Consider the following 19,884-nt stretch of genomic DNA (forward strand, 5'->3'; position numbering starts at 1 on the left):
AGTTGCTTGCCGGGTTTGTCGAGGGTAGTTACGTCGAGGAGGTATAAGTGTTTGCAGTTCGTCAGGCCATTCACCATTAAAGTATTTGTAGAACAGGCAGAGGGATGCAACATCTCGTCGATGGGACAGAGGCTGAAGCTTAAATGACAGTTTAGGACCTATCAGGTTGGCGACTCTTTTGAACCCTGTCAAGGAGTGAGAGACAAGCAGCAGATGCACCAGCCCAAATGTGACAACAGCACTCCATACATGGGCGAATGGTTGCCTTATAGAGGTACAGGATACTTTCAGGCGTAAGTAATTTTCTAGCACGGTAGCAAGAGCCCACCTTCTTTGCAGCAGACTTGGCAATGCTCTCAATGTATCTATTCCAGTTCATATTCCCTGTAAACGTTAGGCCGAGGAGTTTAAAAGTACTTTCAGGCAATGTGTTTTTGGCCATTGCTATTGGTGGTAATACTAAAACAGTCATTAACAATGCTTTTTTTTATATTTAACCTATTTCAAACTGCTAAATTATTACACAGTAAAAATAAAATCAAAACATTTTACGTTTCTGAATATTTGAGGTGAGGATTGATTATCTATTATTTAGATTCATCGGACTACTGTTCTCATCTTGAGGTCATTTTCACTACGTTTCCGTCAATGTGACCTTTGACCTTTGTTCAGGTGCATTTTGTCGAACTCTGGAATCGTTTGCTGAACTCGGGAATCTTGACAGAATTTTAAACAAAACCCTTTATCCACACAATGACTTGAACCTTCAATTTTCAGGAGAAGTTCACTTTCACAAGCGATTTTCTCCTAAAGAAGGTCGGCGGCTACATCGATCGAAAAGTTATGAAAACGACACAAGTAATCCGATGCATCTAAATTATACGAAAAATCATTTTTCATATTTCGTATTTAATCAAGTAAAAATTCCATTGAAATGGAATTTTTATTTGATTAAAAAAATCGAAATAAGAATGATTTTTCATTTAATAAATTTTACTGTGCAATAATTTATAGCAGTTTGAAATAGGTTACAGTCACAATTAACATTGTTAAATGACCATTTTGGTATTTAAAACAAAAAGGTCCACTGATGTCGGCTCTCTGCTTCGAATTCGGAAAAGAGGCATGTGAACGAGCGAAAGTAGAATCAGGGGGACAACAGCTACACGAGAACTAAAAAATGGTTATTAGTTTATTTGAATATAATCACTACGTAAATTTTGAAATTGATTTGCTATAAATTACATTAAAATAAATACAAAATATGTATATATATTTAACCAATATGTAATAAAAAATATCTATACATATTTAATCAATATGTAATAAAAATATCTATATATATTTAACCAATATGTAATAAAAATATCTATATATATTTAACCAATATGTAATAAAAATATCTATATATATTAAACCAATATGTAATAAAAAATATGTATATATATTTAACCAATATGTAATAAAAAATATCTATATATATTAAACCAATATGTAATAAAAAATATCTATATATATTTAACCAATATGTAATAAAATATATATATATTTAATCAATATGTAATAAAAAATATCTATATATATTTAACCAATATGTAATAAAAAATATCTATATATATTTAACCAATATGTAATAAAAAATATGTATATATATTTAACCAATATGTAATAAAAAATATCTATATATATTAAACCAATATGTAATAAAAAATATCTATATATATTTAACCAATATGTAATAAAAAATATCTATATATATTTAACCAATATGTAATAAAAAAATATATATGTATTTAACCAATATGTAATAAAAAATATGTATATATATTTAACCAATATGTAATAAAAAATATCTATATATATCTAACCAATATGTAATAAAAATATCTATATATATTTAACCAATATGTAATAAAAAATATGTATATATATTTAACCAATATGTAATAAAAAATATGTATATATATATATATATATATATATATATATATATATATATATATATATATATATATATATATATATATATATATTTAAATGTGTTATACAAAGTAATGTAGATATATTTAACTAATATGTCATACAAAATATGCACATATATTTAACCAATATGTCACAATTTTTTCAGCAAATTATCGATTGCACAATAATATGAGTTTATAAAAAATGCAAAAATTTCAATATTTAAAGATTTCAGGGGATTTTCAGTTTCTTTACAAAATCCGAAATTAGCTTTTCCGTACATTGAACAGAAAAGCTTATTTTGGATTTTGTCTTTTCAATAAATAGAAATAATCATTTAACTGTGTTCGCAAACTCACTTTTACCTAATTCAAACGATTTAATCAAAATTAAAATTATTACTTTATGTGTACATATGTATGTACACATAGACAACTATAAAGGTGTTAAAACAATGGAAAATTGGTAAAAATATTTAAGGGAGGTAATTCATAAACTATCGCGTCATGATTTATCTCCCCATAAATTGTTTTTGTAAACGGCTTTTGATCCTTAAATTTTTTTAATGATGATTTGTTCGCATGGTGAAAAAACGTACATGAATGTATTGTTTGCTTTAAGAATCGGATATTTCATCATTAGTTTATAAAATCAACAAATTATTGTAACATAATTCGTATTTCCACAGGAAAAATATACGCATGTCAAAATAGCTTTTCTACACAACTTTAGTATTCTTGTAAAAGAATTAGGGAAGCTTAACATTATTTTTATTTTAAATCGAAAATTAAACAAAGTACTGGTAAAACATTATCTTTTCACATGATTGGGGACATTTATTCGGTGTGTTTCTATCAGTATCTTGTTTACTTTTGCACTTTTATATCGAATATAATATTTTTATTTAATTGTTTGCAGTTCATTAAAAAATTCTGTAACTTTTATTGGCAAAGTCGCTAAATTATGGCATGAGTTTATTATGAGAATAAAAAATTATGTCTAGATATTAAAATTTGTTAAATATTATTTATGGAATGTTTTAGAGTAAAATCTATTCAGTAATACATATTTTGTATTGAGAAATAGATACTTTAAATATGTAAACATCCAATATTGTCCAAAAGAGTCGGCCATATTGGATAACTTTTCTCATTTATTAATAATGTTTAAAAATAGTTTAATGTAAACAAAAATTCGAGTTTTTTTTTATCAAAAACTTTGCTGCTTATGCAGAGAAGTGACCGTTCTGAAATAAAGTTATTTAGAAATCCATTCTTATCATGGGGAGGATGTTTTATAACTAATCTGTATGTTTACCTATTTTTTATTCATTATTAAAACATTTATTGCAATAAAAATTTTAGAATTCAACCAAATTTTTTTTTTTTTTTAAATCAGAGAAATATGTACGTACCCATCACGGAACAAAACGTCATATTCCGAAAATTAGATAAATGTTTTAAGCAATTTTCTTTTCATGTAGAGAAAATATTTTATTTTTAATTTTTAATGATTTTTAGCAACTTCAATAGTTAATTGTAATTATTACAAGGCTGATTTCGATCTCAGTAGTTCGAATTGATTTGTCTTCCTTTATCTAAAACATGACGGATCAAATCAAACTCACTTATTCATAAAATTTCATACATTTGGAATATGACCTTTTCATTTAGTGACGTGTACGTATACCATAAATATTTTTCTGTATTTTTGTTTTTAGGTTGAATTCTAAACAAGCACATTCTTTTATTCTAAGCATTTTTAAAATTCGCGTATGTTTTCAGCGTAGTGAATTCTATTAAAATGAATTTCTTAGCCAAACTTGGTGAGCAACAAAATTGACTTTTGTCGTACTAAACCTTTAGTAATATTTTGAAATAAATATTTTAAAATTCTGAAATCAGATTTGTTAATTTATATTGAGTGGGCTTTTAATAGTATTTTGTATAATCTTAGTTTTAACTCATTTTACAAACTTCACGCATTTATGGTTCAATTCAGCTCGCCGCCATTTTTCTTGTTCGCATCTATCGATAAACACTGATTTCCGAATTAATTAAACGTTTTTAAGTGAGTAAAACCACTAAAAATATAGGGGAGCAACAGTGTTGCTCAGCAACACCAACCCCGACAAAAAAAAAAAAAACTTTGATAAATATATATTGATTTTTTTTATTCACTATTAAAACATTTATTGCAATAAAACAATGGTAAACACGTCTGTTAATATCCCGTTTTAGACATAAAAAAAAAAAATTGTAAAAATTACTTAGAAGTTAAGTTCGCTTCTCATATATTTCTATATCTGTACTTTACAAGACGATACAAGGGAGGAGACTGCGGATTGTATTCAACCATTAGAGTTATCTCCTTTAGAGAATAGCGATTTTTTTTTTCGTCCTAAGAAAAGCAGAGTTAGATACAATGTAGGTTTTTAATGTGGAGAAAATCCAGCTCACCATAAGATTCATTATGGATTGTGACAAATATAAAACTGCCTTTGTCTAGAAAGATTTCTCGTCGAAAAACAGTAGAAAATATGAAGTGCAATATCAGAATAAAATAAGGCAATCAAAATGTCATATACAACCTGGCAACGCCGAGTACTTCAACTAGTATCGCAATAAAATAAGGCAAATAAAAATATGTGACCTCTTTAAACACGTGTGTCAATAAAAGGTCAGGTGAAACCAATGACCTCCAGGTCATCTTGCTTGAATGAAGAAAGTCAAACATTCTTTTTTAAATAAAGAGACACCATTTATCAAGGCACAAAAAAAAGGTTTTAAACTACGGACTTTACAGGTAAATTTCTAAAAAAACAGTACATTTTTTTGTTTTAAATTTGAATATATTATTTATTGATCTTTTAGCTTCAATTTGTGATATATAAAACTTTGGTGAGTAAATTAATTATTTACTTTTTAATAGACACTTGAAAATGGGGGGGGAGGCGTGAATTAAAAAAAAAACGTTTGTCGAAAAATATCAATTTTACCTTGGGAACATATGTTCTTACGAATTATTGTAATATAATTCGTAGCTCTAATATACGTATATTAAAATAGAAAAAAAAAATCGTAGCTCACATATACGCATGTTGAAATAGCAAAATAATTTTAAAACATCTATGAAAAAATCGGGCACAAATATATCAAACATTAATAAAGTTTAAACCATGGATATTTTCAATTTTATTATAAAAAGAATTAACTGTTTTTCTGTTAATATATATAAAAAAAATTAAAGTTTTAAACAGTAAAAAAAGAACATCTCATTTAAATAACTTTTTTAACGGATATGCTAAACAAGTGTTAATTAAAAAAGGGGTATAAATCGTTCACGTGATGTGAAGTTAAAATATATTTCACATATATGTTTGCAAAATATAGATCAAAAGTATGAAATATTTTGTTAAAATGAAGTAAAATTCACTTACAATTAACAGTAGATTCTTTAGACAACACGAGGCTGGACAAGAGAAATGCTGCTGCTGCTGCTGCTGCTGCTTAGGTCTGTATGGCACGAAGATCGCCAACTGACTGAGAATTCGGCCCCTTCTCAACACACAATATATATGGGATGGTCAGATTCTAAAGGGAAATGAAAGAGCATTCTGGTCCGCCGACTACATTGATTGATAGTATTCTACACTCCCACCCCTCAGCATCGTACATTTATTTATTTTTGGGTGGTGGGGGATACTGTAGATAATCCCCCCACTGAAATCATGAAATTATCTACAGTATCGTTCAAATTTTCAAGAAAAATAAAATTTCACACACACATATTATATACACGATATAAACACACACACACACACACACACACACACACACACACACACACACACACACACACACACACACACACACACACACACAGTAATGGAAAGATGACTATTTCGTCTAGCAAACTGTATTACATATATATATATGGTAATCGTGAAGAAAGAGAGAGCCTGTTTCCTCCGATTGGCTATAGGTGGCGTTACTGCTTGTCCACCCAGTTACGGAAGCACACAATGTATATAATGGCACCCTTGAAATAAAAATAAATGTTTTTGTTATATTTTAATTTTAAACATGTTTGTTTTTTTTTTGTTTTTTGCAAACATATTTAAGTATTATTATTTTTTTTTTTTGCAAACATATTTCAGTTTTATTTTTCCAAACATTTACGTGTTGTTGCTTGTTTATTTTCAAACATTTACGTTTTTTTTTTTTTTGCTTTTTTTTGCAAGCATAAAATAAATATTTTTTAAATATTTTTCTTTTTGAAAAGTTTGCTTATGCACTTATTGTATCACGCTATTTTTTAATAGTAGTTTCAAGTAAGATTCATGTTTTACAATATCCTTTTTCAAATATATATCTATATATATAAAAATGTAAAGTTGGTTCGTTCTAAAGAAATAAAACCATGTTTATACGTTACCAATTTATTTGAAATTTTCAGACACCCATTTTTAGAGTCGAGGTATGTTTTTATGTTATTAAAATAAATTTACATAATTAAAATTAAAATATTAAATAAAATAAATATATTTATTTATCGTTTCTGCGAATCTGTTCTGTTGATAAAACTGAACTTCCACTTCGATTCATTTCACAGCCACGAATTGACGAAAGGTTTAATTTTCTGTTAACTCGATAAGTAAAAAAAAAACAACAAAAAAAAACATATTTCATTTGTTTATCTTCCAAATTTTTTAATTTACACATCTTTTCTTTATTATATAAGGCAAAAAAAAAAAGTTTATTGCTTGCTTTTGAGTTTTTTTTTTTTATATATAAGATTACTCATGCAGAGAGTGATCCGTGCTGAAATAATGTTATTATTTAAAAAGTCATTCTTAACATGGGGAGGTAAGGATGTTTTGTACCTATTCTGTACTTTAACCTTACAATTGAATAAATAAATAAAAAAAAACATATCGTAAAACGTTATTTAAACGTGGAAATATGATTTAAAAAATAGCGCGGCTCTCTGCATTAGCACCATTTTTATTTATTGTTTCACGAATTTTCGGCCAACTATTCCTCTGGCCTTCATGAAAAGAAGTCCTTTTATAAATGTTCGGTAACTTTTTCCTTTTATTATTCTTAAAGAGTAAAACTTTTCTTATTCATGAAAGGAGTTAAGCCTACGTAAATAAATAAATGTTTGTACACGTGACAAATTATCAATAAATGGTTTAGTTACTTTTTAAAAAAATGTTTGTAAAAGTGCGAAAGGCGAACAAACATTGCTCCCATGCTTAATTTCTATACTTATAGGTTTTTGAAATTTTTTTTCACTGGATTATTATTGATTGCACACTAATTAAACAGATTATTTAAAAAAAAAAAAAAATGTAAAAAAGAAATCATTATTTCGACATTTGAAAGTGGTGGGTGCTCACTTTTTAGTTACAACGTTCTGATAAATCAGTCACCCATTTTGTAAGCAATAAAAACGCGGTATATCAAAACCATAGAAAGTAAAAATAATGAGTCTCTACAGCATTTGTAAGTCAGAAATATATTTGTTTCTCAAAGAAAAAAAAATAGAGAACAGGACTTTTTTTTATTGTTTTCATGAAAATAAAGTTTCGAGATTTTTAATTATTTTTTTTTTTTTTACTTATTTAGTCAGTTTGTGTTTTTTTTTTCTTTAAATTGTTTTTGTGAAAGGTGAGTTTTTTTTCAAAACTTTTGTTTTGTTTCTTTTTGATTTTTTTAAAGTATTATAAATTTCACTAACATGCTGGAGAAATGTTTAATAATTTGGTATTTTTTTAGATTAGGTCCACCTCCACAATTTTCCTTTCAATGACGACATTTATAGGTTTCCGAGTATGCTGAACACGCAAATTGCATTGAAATTTTGCGGAAATAAATAGTTGTATTATGCATTGTATTCTTCGGCGGCCATCTTTTTACGTGCACACGTGCCATAAACAAATACACACACGTAAAAAAGATGGCCGCCAAAGATTACAATGCATAATACAACTTTTTATATCTTGATAACTACTTATTTCTGCAAAATTTCGATGCGATTTTCGTATTCAGCATAGTCGAAAACCATTTCAAGTCGTCATTTAAAAGAAAATTGAGGAGGTGGACCTAATCTAAAAATTTACCAATAATTTTTAATCCCGTCGTACGCCTCCCGATACATTGCTTCGTCAACATGCGACCATTTTATATCTCCCGAAGACACTTCCGTATTTAGAAAAAAAATAAAAATAAATAAATAAAAAGTGACCGATTTACCAGAACGTGGTAACTAAAAAGTGAGTATCCCTTTCAAATGTTGAAATGATTTTTTTTTTTTTTCAATTTTTTTTCATAATCTGGTTAGTGTTCAATCAATAATAATCCAGTGAAAAAATTTCAAAAAACCTATCAGTATAGAAACTCCACCACGTAAGTAAATAAATAAAAAATGTTACGTGCGCATGCGTTAGCCTTGACTAGGGGGGTACTAAGGGAACGATCATTAAATAATTCTGCAGATCGCCATGGAACTCAACGCCCAAGGAGTATCAAAATAGTTTTCATGATCTGAAGAAATTTTTTTTTCCGAAAAGTGGGTGATCACTTTTCCGTCTAAATTTAACTTAAAATGAGCACCCACTTTCTGGCCACATGAGGAAGGGGCATTTATTTTCGTGTTTATTGGCTTAAAGGTTTTTTTTACAAGGCAGTTTGGTACGCGAATGCATATTTAACAGTTTTCGTTTATGCTCACGCATAGCATAAACAAAGGCTACGTCTGTGAAATGGAAAATAGTCCCAGAGTTCAGGGGTTAATACCATGCAAAAGAAATCAAACAAAAAGACTTTTAAGCCAAGAAACACACAGAAAGAAAAAAAAAATAGCATCCATTTTTTTTTCTATCGAATTCATTTGCTGTTTTTATTGAAAACTATTTTCCCTCGGATTTTTGATATAATTTTCCATTAAGGGCTGTGCGTCTGGCGTTCGTAAATAACAAAATTTTTTTTGTAGATTTTGGTGTGCTAAAAACGAATCTGCAAACCGTTTCTGTCACAAAAAAATAGTTTTTATGATATGAAGAAATTACTTTTTCGAAAAAGTGGCGATCACTTTTCCATGTAAATTTAACTTAAAATGAGCACCCACTTTCTAGCCACCTGAGAGAGGGGGGATTTTTTCCCATGTTTATTGGCTAAACAGCTTTCGTTTATGCTTACGCATAGCGTAAACGAAGGCTACGGCTGTTAAATGGAAAATAGTCCCAGAGTTCAGGGGTTATTACCATGCAAAAGAAATCAAACAAAACTTTTTAGCCAAGAAACAGAAAAATGACCCTCTCTCAGGTGGCCAGAAAGTGGGTGCTCATTCTAAGTTAAATTTACATTGAAAAGTGATCACCCACTTTTCGAAAAAGTAATTTCATGAAAACTTTTTTTTTTGCTACGTAAACGGATTGCAGATTCGTTTTTAGCACACCGAAATCTACAATAAAATATTTCGTTATATATGAACGTGAAACGGGCCTTAAAGTAAAATAATACCGGATTGTTTGGAATATGACCTTTTCATTTAGTGACGTGTACGTATACCATAAATATTTTTCTGTATTTTTGTTTTTAGGTTGAATTCTAAACAAGCACATTCTTTTATTCTAAGCATTTTTAAAATTCGCGTATGTTTTCAGCGTAGTGAATTCTATTAAAATGAATTTCTTAGCCAAACTTGGTGAGCAACAAAATTGACTTTTGTCGTACTAAACCTTTAGTAATATTTTGAAATAAATATTTTAAAATTCTGAAATCAGATTTGTTAATTTATATTGAGTGGGCTTTTAATAGTATTTTGTATAATCTTAGTTTTAACTCATTTTACAAACTTCACGCATTTATGGTTCAGTTCAGCTCGCCGCCATTTTTCTTGTTCGCATCTATCGATAAACACTGATTTCCGAATTAATTAAACGTTTTTAAGTGAGTAAAACCACTAAAAATATAGGGGATCGCACAGCACTGAAAGATGCTTTGTTCATGGGATCTGTGTTTAGATTTCTGCGCAGATAGAGAGTCGGGGAAATTGTTGTTAATGGTTGTAGCTAGTTGAGTGTTTTATTCTTGTGGAAGTTTTGCAAGGGAGAACCATAGTTTGTAGCTCAGACAAAAGCACGTGGCATGAAAATAACGATAGAGCAGAGAGATCTCATATGCTTTTGTTTTTGTCGTCATTGTGTAACTTTGGCAAAATTCCATTGATTATTTTCATCATTAATAGAATATTTATTGAAATAACGAAACGGAAAACGAATTCGTTAAAATCCTGTTTTATATATTAAAAAATTGTTCTACTTCATGTTTCTGTACGTTTCTGTACAGGACCATGCAAGGGAAATCACTATTTAACTTTTTGAGTTATCTCCCTTAGCGAATAACCACTATGAGGTACAGATGGGGGCAGATGGTCTATTTACTGGCCTGCGTTAGTTTACAAGGATTTCTCTTCCAAAACAAGCAGAAAATATGAAGTGTATTATCAGAACAAAAGAAGGCAAATAAAAGTCATATACAACCTGACAACGCCGAGTACTTCAGCTAGTATCAGAATAAAAAAAGGTAAATAAAAATATGTGAATTAAAACCATTTATGAAATCTATCAAAATGTGGGTCAATAAAAGGTCAGGTCAAACCAATGACCTCCAGGTCATCTTGGTTTACTGTATTCATTAGAATTAAGGAGTGGCAAAACGTTAATCAAATGAAGGGGTGAGGAAGGCTGGGGAGGCTGACTAGAATTGTAAGGAAATAATAAAAACAAAATGGAGAATGAACAGAAAATAAACAATTAAAAAATGTGTTGAACAGAAAAATAAAATGAATTGATGAAATAGGAGAAATATAAAATTAAAAAAACTCAAGAGATAGAGAGAGAGAGAGAGAGAGAGAGAGAGAGAGAGAGAGAGAGAGAGAGAGAGAGAGAGAGAAAACGGGGTTTGTATTACTATACACGTAGATTCGAAAGAGTTGTCAAAAAAAAAATATATAACAAATAAATCCGATCAAAGGTAGATAAGTTACTTTTCTACCTAACTATATTAATTTTTAATTGTTTTTATTTAATGCAAAATATTTATTCGGCTCGAACAACGCACACTGTTTACCTATGTATTTGAAAAATACAAATGGCGGCGGACTCTGTGTCGAACACTTTAAGTTTGTGAAAATGATTTAAAACTACAAAACTATACAAAATACTGTTAAACCCCCGCCGAATGAATATATGTCAGCCTATGTTACGATAACATATATTGAGTGAGTTTCTATCAGTATTTTGTATAGTATTTAGTTTTAACTCATTATTCCAAACTTAACGTGTTCAACACAGAGTCCGCCGCCATTTGTATTTTTCAAATACACCGATAAACATTGTGTGCTTTTCGAGCCGAATAAACATTTTACATTAAATAAAAACCTTAAAAAGTTATCCAGTAAGGTAGATAAATAACTTATTTTGCCTTTTATAACATTTATTTGTTATATTTGTTTTTTGACAACTTTTTATGCAAATATTACGCAAGGATAAATCATGTAGAATATCTGCATGAATATACGTAATAGTTAACTAAAGATGATCATCTCATAAGAAAACCGAAAAACTAATAGGAAATTAATTAAAATGAATGTTTAAAAGGAAAAAAGAGAGAAAAAAAAATGGAGAAAAATTATGTTTTATTATTTTAAGCCATCTGTAATTATGAAAACCTGATTTTTATAAATGAATGCTTGTTCGATTATTATTGGACTTGGATATTTTTTAGAAGAGATGGAGAAAAATTATAGGTTATTTGTGGCATCTGTATCTATAAAAATATGGTTTTAGGAATAAATTCTTTCGTTTTCTATTTTTTTTCTTTCACTGGACCTATCTTCAATCAAACAAGTGTAATTTGTTGATGGGGAATACAACGTTTCTCCACATGAGAGTAAAGTTTGACAAAGTTGTGATCGAATTTGCGCCTCTGTTGAAAAAGTTCCACAGGTGTTACGAACGTTTTCAATTCTTCATCGAATTTGCTCCTCTGTTAAAACAGAAATTTTTTAAAAATTTGTATGGAATACTTTAGATTTTAGATTGGTGGTGGTAGGGGAGAATTACTTCTCCATATAAAAATGATCATCCAGCTTTTAACCATAACCATTCTTTTTCTGTATATAATAACTTAATTATTGGTGAGAAAAAAAAAATGGAGAAAAATTATTTTATTTTAAGAAATCTGTAATTATGAAAAGCTGATTTTTTATAAATGAATGCTTATTAGATTATTATTAGACTTGGATATTGTTTAGGAGAGATGTAGAAAAATTATAGGTTATTTGTGCCATCTATAGCTATAAAAATATGGTTTTAGGAATACATTATTTCGGGTTCTATTTTTTTCTTTCACTGAATCTATTTTCAATCAAACAAGTGTCATTTGTTAGTGGAGAACCCAGCTTTCCTTCACACAAGGATAAAGTTTGACAAAGTAGTGACCGAATTTGCACATCTGTTGAAAAATTTCCACATGAGTCACAAGTTGTTTCACCACGTTTCGGCCAACTTATCCTCTGGCCTTCTTCAGGTTGTCAACCGTGGTGGGATAGGAATACAGCGTCTTGTAACTGTGTCCCCAGCAATTTCTGCCTTCCAAGTAAATGTTTCAATTTCGATTCTATCTGATGGCTCGCAGGTCTTGTTAACTTTTGAAATCATTACTATTGTGTACAATATAAAACACCAATAGAGAGTTGGCTCTATAATAATAAATACAAAATCTGCATAAATTCAAATATATTTAAGCATTTTGATGACTGGGCAAGATCGGGCGCCCTGCTAGTAAAAGATAAAACGAACTTAGTAACAACTTTCAGCCGAGCAGCAATTAGTCATACATAAATAGTAAAACCGTACATTTAGAGGACGACGTATTACAAATCACACAAACTAAAATTTGTTTTAAATGTTATGTAGTGAATTCACTACTTTATGGAAATTCTTAAGCAAAAACTAATTAAATATTTTTAACAATATTGAAAATTTTAAGATATATATATATACATATATATATGTGTGTGTGTGTGTGTATATTTATCTACTATCTTAAAAAAAAAAAAAAAATTTTTAATTTTATTTTTAGTCAAAAATAAAATTTAAAAAATGATGCATTTTTTTTTTTTTTTACATTAAGTTTTCCGAAAATTGATGAACAAGAAATGGCTGATAATTTTGAATCTTAAGTAAAAAGCAAAAAACTAAATCCCTTGTCTGTTCTGCACAAGTATTGGAAATTTAAGATGCTTGATAAAATTGTTTGCCTTGTTAAAAAAGTCAATTTAAATAATGTAGCATTTTTTAAAGTTAAGTTTCGAAAATTGATGGACAAGAAATGGGTGATCATTTTATATATGATCTATATAGGAAAGTGATCCCCACTTTAAAATCTAGAATATTGGCTTAAAAATAAAAGTTCAAATTGGTGATGGTTATAAAGTGCGGATCAGTCTACATTACATTCATATAAGAACCTGATGCCTCTAAAGTATAGTTGAAGAAAACAAAAACAGAATTCTTTAGCAAAAGGATCAGTAATTGTACAAAGGAAATATAATTCGTAAAAACAAATCGTAGATGGAATAACCAACAAACAACCGAAATTTTAATTATTAAAAGATTATTAATTTCTAACTTTTCACTAGAGAAGTTTCGTTTCGGTTAATTGAATTGTTTTCATAACCAGTAACTACAATGTTACACTATTTTCTTTAAAGAAAAAAAAATTACGACCCACAAATTTTTGTATAGATTGACTCCTTCCATGAGATTCTACATTTTTTAACCGATAATTTTATTTTTGAATGTAAAATTTATGATTATTTTCAAGTGCTTTTAAAAAGTCAATTACCAGGTTAAAAAAAGAAAATGGACTTATGTCAATAAAGAAGAGACAATGCGAATCCAAATTAACTGAAACAAAATTGTTCCAACCAAAAAGCTCTATAACACGTTTAAATTCACTTAATTTCTGTTTATTCTTAGTCAGCCATTTAAATCGTTCCTAATAACTAAAAATAAAGTACTATATAATAACCCTCCGAAATTTTATCTTGATTAAGCTACTCAATAGTTCCAGGTCGTCATATAAAGAATTGATCCCCCTTTCCCAACGAATTTTATTTATAAAATATACTAAGACAAAAATAATCTTCAAATATGCCAGGTCAGAGTGAATGTGGTATTTTGGTGATTAAAACTAGTTTAGAGAATAGACAAATAGGATGAGAGGATGACAACTGAGCCCCCATCCAACTACACTTTTTGGCCTTGCACCACATCCGATTAAAAAAAACTCAAATTTTATAAATTATAGATAAACAAAATTTAACATTCCTGAAATAAACACATCATCAAAACATTTGATAAAAAAAATCAGAAATTTTAAAATCGTTCTTAACTATAAAAAAAATAATGACTTCGAAATTTGGAAGCATTTCAACTGAATCAAATAATTCAATCATTTCAGTTCGTCCTGTAAAGAATTTATCATTCCAGAAATAAAAACGACATAATCAAATTACTCCCCCAACAAAACGGTAAAAATCAACAAGAAGATTTGTAAAAAATATATTTTATTATTTTAAAAATCAGAAAAAAAATATAGAGAAAGTGATAATGTTAGAAAATGGCCGTCGAGTTCTTAAAATGGATCCAAAACAGTCTTGAACAATTATCTTTATAGTTTATACAAAAAAAAATTGGATATTGTTGACCAAGGATAAAAGTATATCAGCAATGTGTATGGAATGTGATGACGTATGGAAGTGAAATTTGGACAGTAAGGGTTGAGGATATGTGTTGCATGGAGAGAAATAACATGAGAGTGATAAGATGGATGTGTAATATGAGCCTAAAAAGACGGGCTTAGTTCGGATGATTGCAGAAGATTAATTTAGACAATATAGGAAGATGATATGGTTATGGAATGGAGAGTTTTGGGGTTGGATGTAGAACAGTTGGAGAAATAAGTTCATGGTGGTCGGGTATAAGCCCCCACAATCTAAGGAGTCGAGACTCCCCACAAGGGCTCTTTATTATTGCGCTCAAATATAAAGTAATGTCTCTACATGAAATGAGATTCAACGTTGCCATAGCAACAGAGGTAAAGGATGTAAGCAACTGTGTGCAACAATATGAAGTCTTTTAGATGTCTTGGCACTTCATCATATGAAAATATATTTTTGCTGACTACGTTTGCAGCCAAGCATTGCAAAGTCGTGTGTTTTACTGGTTGTGGCAAAATCTTGCGTTTTTTTAAAGAACGTGAAAGGCAAAACTCTTCATCGATCGAGGCATCGAAAAGAAATCCCTGCGATAAGAAATATTCAATAATTTCTTTTTGGTCACAGTCTACATTATCGAGCATATAATGAACAGGTGTAAAACGACGTCGATTCCGGCAGTTGACTTCAGCCTTACACAACAGCAACACCTTGCAGATTTCCACTGGAAAATTTTCCTTGGTACAAAAATGCAACAGGGTGTTACCATCAGACCCGTGTAAACCCATTTGCACAATTTCCTCTATAGTTTCTTTTAACACCGACATATTTCCTTTGGTTGTCTTTAAAAGGGTCTGAACTGAATTGGCGATTATACTGAATACATAATCGATTTTCTCCGCTACCAAATCTCTTTCAACGTTGTTCATTTTTCTAAGTCGGGCAGTAATCTCCTTGACATGGTTACAATACAGTTGTTATATTTCTAGGCTGTCATTTTCCAAACAGTCGTAGAAATCATATAATGTCATCATATTTAAATGTGTATAAAAATCACTGATGGTCGACAAAATATTGAAAAATAAATCATTACTGCATAATGCTAATGTCTCCAAGATAAAAGAAAAAAGTTTGAAGGCGTTTATAACACCATCGACTAACTTCATGCTGGTTGCAAGGGCCTGCAATGTGTAAGGATTACACAAGTCAAAATATTTTTCTAAATAGAAAAACACCTTTTGATCATTCTGGTCAAAAATATGTAAAATTGGTTCAAAAGAAGATCGTCTGTTTGGCTGTTCAATTTCAAATGGCAGAGTACTGGATGGCATTCCTTGTATTTGTGTATACATACTCCAATATGATCTTATATCACGATAATGTTTACTGAGTGCAGCATTGCAGGCCTGGAATCCATAAAATTTAGCCAATGACTCTGTGATGTTTGCACCATACGATTTTAATAAGTCCACTACGCTTCGAGATGACTTGACGGTGTAATCTTTCTCAAACATGTTCATGAGGTTTAAGCCACCTCTATAAGGTAGCAACTTCTCCTCAATACTATCGAAAATTTCTATTTCGATGGCCATCATCAAGGCTGTCCTTCCATAAATATTCATGAGTTGTGGGTCGCCACCGTTGATTAACAAATACTTGCAAATTTTTGGAAATCTCAGCGATGCCATTAGCGGATTAATCCGTTCCACATTAGCAGCAAGGTTAATTTTCGCACCATTTTTAAAAAGATACTTCACCATTTTCATATTGCCCGTCATACAAGCAAAGTATAATGGCGAGAACCCTTTTGGGTCGAGTTCGTTTACGTCCGATCCGTTCTCTACAAGTATTTTCACAATGTTTAAAAATCCATTCTCTGCAGCTATACAGAGACAGGAACCTGTCACCATCATGTTTACATTGCAAGCTTCAATAAGGTATTTAACCAAGTATGAGTGACCACTTTCAACAGCCAACAAGAAAATAGGTTTCTTCTTCTTTTTCTTCTTCTTCATTTTCTTGGAGATAATCAAACATCGTTCTTCAAGAGAAAATGATTCAAGAACAATCACGATTTCCCACCATCTTTCATCATGTATCAATCTTTCAAGTTTTCTTGCAGCAATAAACTCCATCTCGAATTCTGAAAGAGAAAAATAAGAGAAATAAATAGAAACACGCGGAAAAAAATCTGAATATTTGAGATGAGGATTGATTATCTATTATTTAGATACATCAGACTACTGTTCTCATCTTGAGGTCATTTTCACAACGTTTCGGTCAATGTGACCTCTGACCTTTTTTTCAGGTGCATTTTGTCGAACTCTGGAATCGTTTGTTAAACTCTGGAATCGTTTGTTAAACTCTGGAATCGTTTGTTAAACTCTGGAACCGTTTGTTAAACTCTGGAACCGTTTGTTAAACTCTGGAACCGTTTGTTAAACTCTGGAATCGTTTGTTAAACTCTGGAATCGTTTGTTAAACTCTGGAATCGTTTGTTAAACTCTGGAATCGTTTGTTAAACTCTGGAACCGTTTGTTAAACTCTGGAATCGTTTGTTAAACTCTGGAATCGTTTGTTAAACTCTGGAACTCGGGAATCTTGACAGAATTTTTAACAGAATCCTTTATTCACACAAAGACCTGACCCTTCAACCTTCAGGAGAAGTTCACTTTCATGATTGATTTTCTCCTGAAGAAGGTCGGTGGTTACATCGACCGAAACGTTATGAAAACCACACTCAAGATGAGAACAGTAATCCGATGAATCCAAATACGAAAAATCATTTTTCTTATTTCGAATTAATTAATCAAGTAAAAATTCCATTTTTTTTATTTGCTTACTAAATTTAAATATTTATTCTAGCAAATTATCTAACAATTTAATAAACAAAACATATCGCAAAAAAAAACTGAATATAACTTAAAAACACTATGAAAAAGAATTAACTTTAAATTTAGCAATCAAGTAAAAACAAAACAAAATGTAATTTTTATTTGATTAAAAAATCGAACTAAGAATGATGATTTGTTTCCATTTAATAAATTTTACTGTGCAATAATTTATGGCAGTTTGAAATAGGTTACATTTATAATTAACATTGGTATGTAAAACAAAAAGATCCACTGATGTCGGTCCACTGCTACGAATTCGGAAAAGAGGCATGTGAAGGAGTGAAAGTAGTATCAGGAGGACAACAGCTACATGAGAACTAAAAAATGGTTAATAGTTTATTTGAATATAATCACTACGTAAATTTTGAAATTGATTTGCTATAAATTACATTAAAATAAATACAAAATATGTATATATATTTAACCAATATGTAATAAAAAATATCTATATATATTTAACCAATATGTAATAAAAATCTCTATATATATTTAACCAATATGTAATAAAAATCTCTATATATATTTAACCAATATGTAATAAAAAATATGTATATATATTCAACCAATATGTAATAAAAAATATGTATATATATTTAACCAATATGTAATAAAAATCTCTATATATATTTAACCAATATGTAATAAAAAATCTCTATATATATTTAACCAATATGTAATAAAAAAATATGTATATATATTTAACCAATATGTAATAAAAAATATCTATATATATTTAACCAATATGTAATAAAAATATCTATATATATTTAACCAATATGTAATAAAAATATCTATATATATTTAACCAATATGTAATAAAAATATCTATATATATTTAACCAATGTTTAATAAAAAAATATGTATATATATTTAACCAATATATAATTAAAAATATGTATATATATTTAACCAATATATAATTAAAAATATGTATATATATTTAACCAATATGTAATAAAAAATATGTATATATACTTAACCAATATTTAATATATATATATATATATTTAACAAATATGTAATAAAAAAGAATATGAATATATAATTAACCAATATTTAATAAAAAAATATATATGTATTTAACCAATATGTAATAAAAAGATATGTATATATATTTAACCAATATTTAATAAAAAAAAATATGAATATATATTTAACCAATATGTAATAAAAAATATGAATATATATTTAACCAATATTTAAAAATATATATATATATATATATATTTAATCAATATGTAATAAAAAATATGTATATATATTTAACCAATATTTCATAAATATATATATATATATATATATATATATATATATATTTAACCAATATGTAATAAAAAATATGTGTATATATTTAACCAATATGTAATAAAAAATATGTGTATATATTTAACCAATATGTAATAAAAAAATATTTAAATATTTATATATATTTAACCAATATGTAATAAAAAAAATATGTTTATATTTAACCAGTATTTTATACAAAATATGCATATATATTTAACCAATGTGTTATACAATATATATATATATATATATATATATATATATATATATATATATATATAAAAATGTAAAGTTGGTTCGTTCTAAAGAAATAAAACCATGTTTATACGTTACCAATTTATTTGAAATTTTAAAACAACCCATTTTTAGAGTCGAGGTATGTTTTTATGTTATTAAAATAAATTTACCTCGCGATTTATAAAAATATATTAAATAAAATAAAAATATTTTTCTTAAATGCGAACCTGTGGTCAAATTTTATTTCCGGTAGAATGCACGTGGAAATGATTTCATTACGATTTTGCATGACAACAGTTTCACTGCTACATCGCTAAAGTATAATAGGCATCTCTTATTTTTACATTTTTTATTTCATTTGTTTATTCAAAATTTACATTTTCATTTGTTTATTTCATCCATCAAAAAATAAGTTTTATTTGTTTGTTTCTGTTTTAGTGCATATCTCGCATTCCAAAAGTCATTTCTTTTTCGATCGATTTCATTTGCTTTCTTCGTCACGTGTTCTTTCCGTTTATTTTTTATTTATTTTTTTAAATTTTTAATTCCTTGGTAAGTTTCTTTTTTTTTTCCAATTTGCTGTTTTTTTTTTCTTCCATTTTTTTAAATCTTAATTTCAAGTGTTTAGATTGAATCCCCAAAAAATAGTATCCATTTGCTTTGACCGATTTCATTTGATGTACTTTTTTTTTTATTTAACCACTTTCT

The sequence above is a fragment of the Euprymna scolopes genome, chromosome 6, assembly GCF_053919585.1.
Source record: "Euprymna scolopes isolate OS-2025 chromosome 6, ASM5391958v1, whole genome shotgun sequence".
Taxonomy (NCBI): domain Eukaryota; kingdom Metazoa; phylum Mollusca; class Cephalopoda; order Sepiida; family Sepiolidae; genus Euprymna; species Euprymna scolopes.